An 8,953-nucleotide genomic window follows, 5' to 3' on the forward strand; every position below is an offset into this window, starting at 1 on the left:
GGCTGGACAGCTTAAGTGGGCAGAACTGACGAGCAGGATATCATCAACAGGTGAGTCACTGTGGAATGATAGGAGCTGGCAATTAGCCGACAGCTGAGCGGCCAGCTCAGAGAAGGAAGGGTTGAGCCCAGCCCTGACCATTGTATAGAGATTGTACAATCAGAATGTATAGTGTATGGCCACATGTATGCATCTAAAATGACTTAATTGCGCTTTCAGTGTCATTAATTGTTAACAGCCCACCAAACATAAAAGCAAACACACATTTTGCCACAGTAAAAAAAATTACAAAAATGTCCCACAAGCTACTTTGCCAGGTGTAGTGCAGCCCACTGAAATCAACGGGCTGCCCTATTTGTGTCACTGGAAAAAATGAGACAAAAACATGCACTCCCACTACTCTAGGTATGAATGGGGCCTGAAAGTGAAATTGGTGTGTTTATACAAGAACAATGAGGCTCCATTCACATTTGTGTGTTTACAAATGCATGGCAAACTGCACAGAAAATGCATGCTTTGCCATGCATTTCAGAAATGCTTCAAACGTGCATCGTGCTTGTGTTGTCATTACATGTTAAAGGCACCCCAAGTGTGGCAAACGCACCGAAAACTGCAGTAACGCACCATGCGCCGCTCCGAAAAAAAATTCTGGAGCTTCTCTGGGGTGTTTGTTGCATGTAGGGCAGTTCTTGCAAGTGAATGAGCTGCACTATGCACTATGCTCCAAAAACAAAGGCATGCGGGAATGTGAGTATTCGCTATGTGGAGATGTGAACGAGGCCTGACAACTGAGTGTTTCTGTCCACTCCCTCCTATGTACTTGTAAAGATGGCCATACACTATGCAATCTGATTGTACAATCTCTGTACAATTTTCTTTAGATTTACCAGAACTATGGAATAGGAGGACACACCTGACCAATCTTTGATTTGATTTGTATCAAATCAGACAGGCGCTTGTACTACATGGCTGATGGGAGATCTGAAGGTGATTGCGCAATCATATTGTGTAGAAAGTGGATAGAAGGTGGTATTGTATTCAGGGAGCTGTGGTCCAGAGTGGTGAACACACCCTATCACGCCCTCCTCTGTGATGCAACAAGGAAGTGAAGACTTCTGGGAGATGACCTACAAGAAGTGAATGCTGACACAAGCTACAGGAAGTGATGGAATCTGAAAATCCATTCAAAGATACAAAAAGACTGACAAGATTCTAAACACTTCTATTTATTATAAAAAGTGAAATTCTGCCCACAAAGGTGAACTTAGCTCTTAAGCTGGCCATACAGTATTAGTTTTTTTACATTTTTATTCCATTCCTGGAGAGATTCCTTGATCCACACAATGAGGTGGATGGAGCAAAATCCCTGCCAGGACATTGTATTCTGAAAGCCACACATGCCATTCTCAGAATACACTAACCAGCGGCTGCAGCTGATTGAGAAATATTTTCCAACATGTCCCTTTGAAAGAAATCAAATAATGGACTTCTGTGGAGCAGATGGACGCTAATCTAATTATGGTTGACACCTGCTGAACTGAATTTTGAACAATGTATGGCTAGCTGAAGTTATTTACTTTTTAAGTAAAACTCTCCTAGTGTAGAGCAGGCTACTAGGTAGATTTAGTTTGGCTCCCCCTGTAATCAGTGGAGCAGGGGGTTGATTATTTCGGGCTAGTCAATGTTTCACAGGCTGCTGCTTTGTTACTTTCCTTTGTCTTCTAGAGGAAGTATATTGGGATGAAGAACAGAGCAGGCAGCCTAAATATTTATGGAACTCCAGCCAATCCGTGGGGATGTGTGCCCAGAAGGTGATGAGAGAACCCATAAATAGTCTGGTGTCTAAGCAGTATGAGCAGTGTTGCTGAGTCCAGTCCTGCAGGAAGAGACCCTGTGAGGGGGCTCTGCTCCCCTGTTGCAGGATTCTAGAGGAAGCCTTGACGAAGATACAGAGGTCCCAGCTAGGCTTAGCTGGAGGGCCTATTAGCAGATCCATGTCCAGTCAAGTTGGGTCTGGAGAAGCTCACTAAAGAGAGCCAGAAGGAAGGTGGTGGAAAAAGTCCAGCTGTCCTATTGTGGTGTGAGTCTATATCTTTTTCACTAGTCTGGTGGACATTCACTAGTCGGCTGGACGCAACAGATGATCTTGTGGCTATGTGAGTAGAAGACCCCAGTGCTGAAATAAAGTGATTGTGTGTAGCTTTTAACTCTGGAAGGAGTACAGGTCACCAGCATAGACATCCTGTGGGACATTCAATGTGTACAGTGCAGTCAGCAGCTTTGTGCAATGCAGCCAGCAGTTCATGGAGTGCAGCCAGCAGTCTGTGCAGTGCAGCCAGAAATTGGGGAGTCCTCAAGTTATCCAGCTCTGCAGTTTTCGGGGTATCTCATGCTTCCTTACCCTATCCCAGTTAATTTTTCCAATGAAAAATCAAAAACAATGCCTAGATCGTTTTCTAAACCATTGATGAAATGTTGAAATGCAGCGCACATTCTCATATTCTTTAATGGGATAATAATGAAGCTGCTTTGCTAGTGATACCGATGTAGTTATGCGAAACGTATTTTAAAAGGCATTTGCTTTGTAGTGATATAAATAATATTAATATTATGGTTGTCTGACTTTTTGGGGAAGTTACCATAACACCACTATCCCTGAGTTTTTAAGATCAAAGATACAACTATGTTTTTTTTTTATCTAACTGCCTTGTGTTTTTTTTTTAATGTAATTGCCTACTCCCAAACTGTCATTTAAAGAAAAACACATCGCCAAGTATTCTCTTACACAATGTTTTTATTGTGCAGAAAATAAACCAAAACAAATTAAATTAGAGATGCTATCTGCAATCCAAATAAAAATCACTTAACAAAAAAGTGCATTCCATGCTGAAAAAAAAAAGAGAAGAAAATATAATAAAACAAAACATTAACAAAAAAACACAAAATAATTGAATATAGAAAGTGGGGTAGGGGTGAAAATCCCCAGACCAGCTCGGTTGTTGTGGTTCATGTGGCTATCTTTTTTTATCTTTCAACAGGGAGACACAAAAAAAGGATGCTGAAGCAAAGCCACTGCAAAGGACAAAGGGAAACTACCCTCACTCTGGCCCTAACAGGGGAGGCAACAAGGCCATCTTCCCCTAAAAATGGTAAGTGCCAACTTCAAACACACTCATTTAGCCACAGACAGGGGTGTTTCTAGGTGGGCCAAACACCATGGACTTAGGGCAGCACTTAAGGGTTAAAGAACACTTTCTGGTTTCTGCCTGACTCATCAGTACCCATTAATGCAGCCTTGCCAATGTAGACATGGTTAGAGGAGAGGCCCCTTGGCTCCCAGTCACACAGAGTCACACCTGCTATGATGGTCATCATTTGCTCTCTGGAAAATGTCATCACCTTCCCTTTTTTTATGCATTTTTCACAGAAAATCCTCAAGATTTCAGCATGGTGTAGTCCACTAGTGAGGAGTAGGGATGAGCCGAACAGCGAACAATTTGGGGTGTTCGCGGCAAATTCGAAAGTCGCGGAACACCCTTTAAAAGTCTATGGGAGAAATCAAAAGTGCTAATTTTAAAGGCTTATATGCAAGTTATTGTTATAAAAAGTGTTTGGGGACCTGGGTCCTGCCCCAGGGGACATGGATCAATGCAAAAAAAGTTTTAAAACGGCCGTTTTTTCGGGAGCAGTGATTTTAATAATGCTTAAAGTGAACCAATAAAAGTGTAATATTCCTTTAAATTTTGTACCTGGGGGGTGTCTATAGTATGCCTGTAAAGGGGCGCATGTTTCTCGTGTTTAGAACAGTCTGACAGCAAAATGACATTTCAAAGGAAAAACTAATTCGCGGCTATTAATGAATTGCTGGTCCAACAATACACATAAAAGTTCATTGATAAAAACGGCATGGGAATTCCCCACAGGGGAACCCCGAACCAAAATTTAAAAAAAAAATGGCGTGGGGGGTCCCCCTAAATTCCATTCCAGGCCCTTCAGGTCTGGTATGGATATTAAGGGGAACCCCGGCCAAAATTTTTTTAAAAAAAGGCGTGGGGTCCCCCTCAAAATCTATACCAGACCCTTCAGGTCTGGTATGGATTTTAAGGGGTACCCCGCACCAAAATTAAAAAAAAAATTTAAAAATGGTGTGGGGGTCCCCCTAAATTCCATACCAGGCCCTTCAGGTCTGGTATGAATATTAAGGGGAACCCCGGCCAAAATTTTTTCAAAAATGGCGTGGGGTCTCCCTCAAAATCTATACCAGACCCTTCAGGACTGGTATGCATTTTAAGGGGAACCCCGCGCCAAAATTTTTCAAAAAATGGCGTGGGGTCCCCCCAAAAATCCATACCAGACCCTTATCCGAGCACGCAACCTGGCAGGCCGTAGGAAAAGAGGGGGGACGAGAGAGCTCCCCCCTCCTGAACCATACCAGGCCACATGCCCTCAACATTGGGAGGGTGCTTTGGGGTAGCCCCCCAAAGCACCTTGTCCCCATGTTGATGGGGACAAGGGCCTCATCCCCACAACCCCTGCCCGGTGGTTGTGGGGGTCTGCGGGCGGGGGGCTTATCGGAATCTGGAAGCCCCCTTTAACGAGGGGACCCCCAGATCCCAGCCCCCTCTGTGTGAAATGGTAAGGGGGTACAAAAGTATCCCTACCATTTCACAAAAAAAGTGTCAAAAATGTTAAAAATGACAAGAGACAGTTTTTGAGAATTCCTTTATTTAAATGCTTCTTCTTTCTTCTATCTTCTATCTTCCTTCGGTTTCTTCCTCCATCTTCTTCTTCTTCGTCCGATCCTCTGCTTCTTGCTCCGGTGTTCTCGTCCCGCATCTTCCTCCGCAGCGTCTTCTTCTCTTCTTCGTGCTCAGGCCGCTCCGCATCCATGATAGGAGGCTCCCGCTGTGTGACATTTCTCGTCTTCTGACGGTTCTTAAATAATGGAGGACGGGGCCACCCGGTGACCCCGCCCCCTCTGACGCATGGGGACTTGACGGGGACTTCTCTGTGGCATTCCCCGTGATGTCACATTTTTTTTTTAATTTTGGTTTGGGGTTCCACTGTGGGGAATTCCCATGCGGTTTTTATCATTGAACTTTTATGTGTATTGTCGGACCGGCAATTAATTAATAGCCGCGAGTAGTTTTAAATGATTTTTTTTCCTTTGAAATGTCATTTTGCTGTCAGACCGTTCTAAACACAGGAAACATGCGCCCCTTTACAGGCATACTATAGACACCCCCCAGGTACGAAATTTAAAGGAATATTACACTTTTATTGTTTCACTTTAAGCATTATTATGATCACTGCTCCCATTTTCAAAACTTTTTTTTTGCATTGATCCATGTCCTCTGGGGCAGGACCCAGGTCCCCAAACACTTTTTATGACAATAACTTGGTGACCCTCCACTGTGCTTAGGTGTAAGAAGTGACTACAGCTGCCGACTTAAAAAGGAAACCAATATCAAAGCATTCCAAAACTGATCAATGAAATAGTGGCACTGTGTATAAACTAGAATAGATCCTAAAAGTGATGATATTGATTAATTATAAATAAACCACATGATCAAACTGTCATCCTTATGCCAGACAATCAACCAAGATTGAGATAACTGACTAAGTGACTAAGTGAATGGTGAGAATAAAAATAGAAATATAAAATAAAGAAAAAAATATATATATATATATATAATATAATCATATGAAAAGAATAACACAGTGACTGAACTCTGTGACTATATTAACAACTAAAAGTCCAAACTCCAAATATTGATTGATGAAATCCACGCTTGTGAGCAATTGATTAACAGGAAGGCAGAAGTGCAGCTCGAGAGGTGAATGTGCAGTCATCAACTGCTGTAAATATACGCCTCCACCACACCGGTTGTGACTGTGGATCCCCCTAGTGAAACCGCACTCACCAGATATCTATGCCTTGCATTCTCATGCGCGGCACATAAGCTTTGTGTAGGTCCCCCCGAGGGGTAACAGGAGCTGGAGCACGTTGGACCCGGACAGATGGAATTCCTTAATGGGCTATGCTTCTCATCAGGTAAGGCGATGTTACCATGTAAAAGAAATATTGCCTCCAATAGCGTGATACAGTTTAAAAAAGTTTATTGGATAAAGTCATAAAAGGTCTCCTATCATTTTACTCACATTTGAACTAATATAGAAACGCATGAGCAGGACATTCTATATAACAGATGATGGCAGTGTGCTGATGGTCACGGAGGACCCGGGATGCAGTTTAAGCTCTCACCCCTCCCCTCGACGGATCCTCAGCGCTACGAGGTAGTCACAGCCGACCAGACACAGACACCAGAACGTTAAGCATCATGCGCAGATGCTGGGTTGCCATACAGCCACGCCTCCGACATGTTTCGTCATATCGACTTCTTCATAGGACAATAACTTGCATATAAGACTTTAAAATTATCACTTTTGATTACTCATGTTCGTGTCCCATAGACTTTAATGGTGTTCATGTGTTCAAACAAATTTTTTGCCTGTTCGCATGTTCTGGTGCAAACCGAACAGGGGGGTGTTCGGCTCATCCCTAGTGAGGAGAAAACTTTTCCATCAGACCAAGTGCAAGGTTGGTTAACTAATGTCGCAAAATGTATGCTAGAAAAAGATGTGACTTGGGGAGGATTAATAAATGCTGTATTGTACTTTTTTAGAGGAAACTGAGTGTGGTGAGATCACCCAAGATGTGTCTTTGGAGCCATGGGATCTGTCTCCTGGACCCAGCACAGACATTGTAATTGTTGTCTCCAAATCCCCTGACGTGAGTCACAGTGAGGGCCAAAGCGAACCAGAAAGTGTTTGGGAGCCTTTCTTCGAATATTACTTTGAATGTATTGACATGTCAAGTGTTTAGATGTCCAAACCAAACACCCACGCCACACATTAGCAAAGTATGTAGTGGCTTAACATTAGCATGGAGAAGGAAGAGGTGGAAGGAGCTGTCAGTGTTGCTAGGTCCCCGAGTTTGGGAGACCCAGGCACCAGGGCCAAGATTACAGAGTAGTTGCAGTGTATACATTCCTAGTAGTGTAGGTGTCTGAAGGGCAAGCAGGCTGCAACCAAAAATAGACTGGGTAAATAAGTATTTCATTAAGTTTACAAATAACTTGACCATAACTCACTATGTAGGGCCTCAGCCACTTGACTATCATTCCCTTAATACTTTTTGCTCTTCTTACTAGATCATGATCTTCCACATTGTACTATTGGCAGAATGAGTGCTGATATGTTGCAGTGTTAATCAAGGAGGCTGCTACTGCTTTACAGTGCAGAATCAGAGATTTTGTGGACATGCTAGTAAAATTCTAATTTCCTACTGACTGGTCTGAAGTTTGTTGTTCCATTTGTTGGCTCATGTTTGCCATTACTAATTTCCAGCTTTTTTGTACTTTGAAATGTGAAAGTTTAGGAGCAGCACTCAGTGTTTCTTCACTCCACTCTTCTACGTGTACCACCAGGTCCTGTTTTCTAGATTTTCCTCAGTCTAAAGGACTGTGCGAATTACTAAGGCAGTGAAACTGATAACATCACCTGTGCCAAATTCAAGAAATCCAGAAAACATGACCTGGGTTTGCATCTTGAGGAGGGGAGTTGAGAAACACTGCCCTAACTAATGTGAATGCAAATGCTTATCTGTTTTTTCTAATCTAAAACCCCAAATTTGAATGTGCACACAAAGTGGGGATTACCATTATGATTTCACCATGATCCCATTCCTAAAATGTGTGTAGTTACAAATATCAATTATTCTAAACCCCCAAAACACACATTGTGTAAACATGTGCTATCTCCCATCACGGCGTATCAAAGAATGCGTTTCGGGAGAGCAACCCCCTTCCTCAGAACTAAGGTAGCTTTGATGAAGGGGTTGCACCCCCAAAACACGTCCATTGATACCCCGTGATGGGAGATATTTACACACTGTGTGTTTTGGGGTTTTAGAATAATTGATGTTTGTAACTACACACATTTTAGGAATGGGATCATGGGGGACATTTAATTGGTAAGCCACTACATGTACATGGCTTCAAATTTGGGCTTTTAGGGGGGTGAGATCACCCTATTTGAGGAAGGCAACATCCACACAGTTTTGGGATACTAATGTCTCGGTTGTCCTTCACTTTACGAAACTCTAACTTTGTAAGTTACTGAGTTTTGGATGTGTATGTAATGGTTTTGAACATGCCTGTTTACCCACAAAAAAGGAGAAACCCAGCAAAACATACATGTTATACACCAAGATTTGGTTTGTTTAAGCACCTTAAAAAGTACATGTGAATGTGCTTTGAGTATGTCAGAAACCATTAAATCAGACCGAGACAGAAATACAGTACACTTGTTTAATAATAAAAGTAAAAAGAACAAACGTAGACAAAACATAGCCAAAGTTCAGTAACCGGAACGGATAGTCAGGCAAGCCAGAAGTCAGGGATCAAAGTAGTTGAACAGCAAGCAGGATCCAGAGCCAGAAGGCATGTCAGCAAAGCCAGTCTTCAAACAGGAATGCAGGAGATGTTTCTTGTGATGTTGACCAAGGTGAAGGCAGAGCTCCTCTGGACTGGACGGCTTAAGTAGGCAGGACTGACAAGCAGGATATCTACAACAGCTGAGTAACTGTGGAGAGAGATGGGAGCTGGCAATTAGCTGACAGCTGAGAGGCCAGCTCAGAGAAGGAAGGGCTGAGCCCAGCCCTGACAGAGTAAAATGATTTATACTAAACAATTTGTGGCTTATTATTTCATTGCTTAATACCAGTGAATTTCTAATTTAGTTGTAGTCACAGTTACAATGTGCTCTCACATGTTGTCAACTCCGGCAAAGTTGAGGCCACAAAATTATTGGAGTTGTAAAGGCATAATGTTTTTGCTCTTCATGCATTAGATCCATTAAGAACAAAAACATTGTGTGTGTGTGTAGCAGA

General features: G+C 42.6%; 1 long non-coding RNA gene across 1 annotated transcript in view; it reads left to right on the top strand.

Moving 5' to 3' along the window:
• Positions 1-8,953, top strand: part of LOC141132328 (uncharacterized) — a 53,925-nt gene that overhangs the window by 12,411 nt on the left and 32,561 nt on the right. Inside the window, exon 2 of the long non-coding RNA XR_012242885.1 lies at positions 3,039-3,149. This is a non-coding gene — a long non-coding RNA (uncharacterized lncRNA). The remainder of the gene's footprint in view (positions 1-3,038; positions 3,150-8,953) is intronic.

The sequence above is a fragment of the Aquarana catesbeiana genome, linkage group LG03 (assembly GCF_042186555.1).
Source record: "Aquarana catesbeiana isolate 2022-GZ linkage group LG03, ASM4218655v1, whole genome shotgun sequence".
In the NCBI taxonomy this organism is placed as follows: Eukaryota; Metazoa; Chordata; class Amphibia; order Anura; family Ranidae; genus Aquarana; species Aquarana catesbeiana.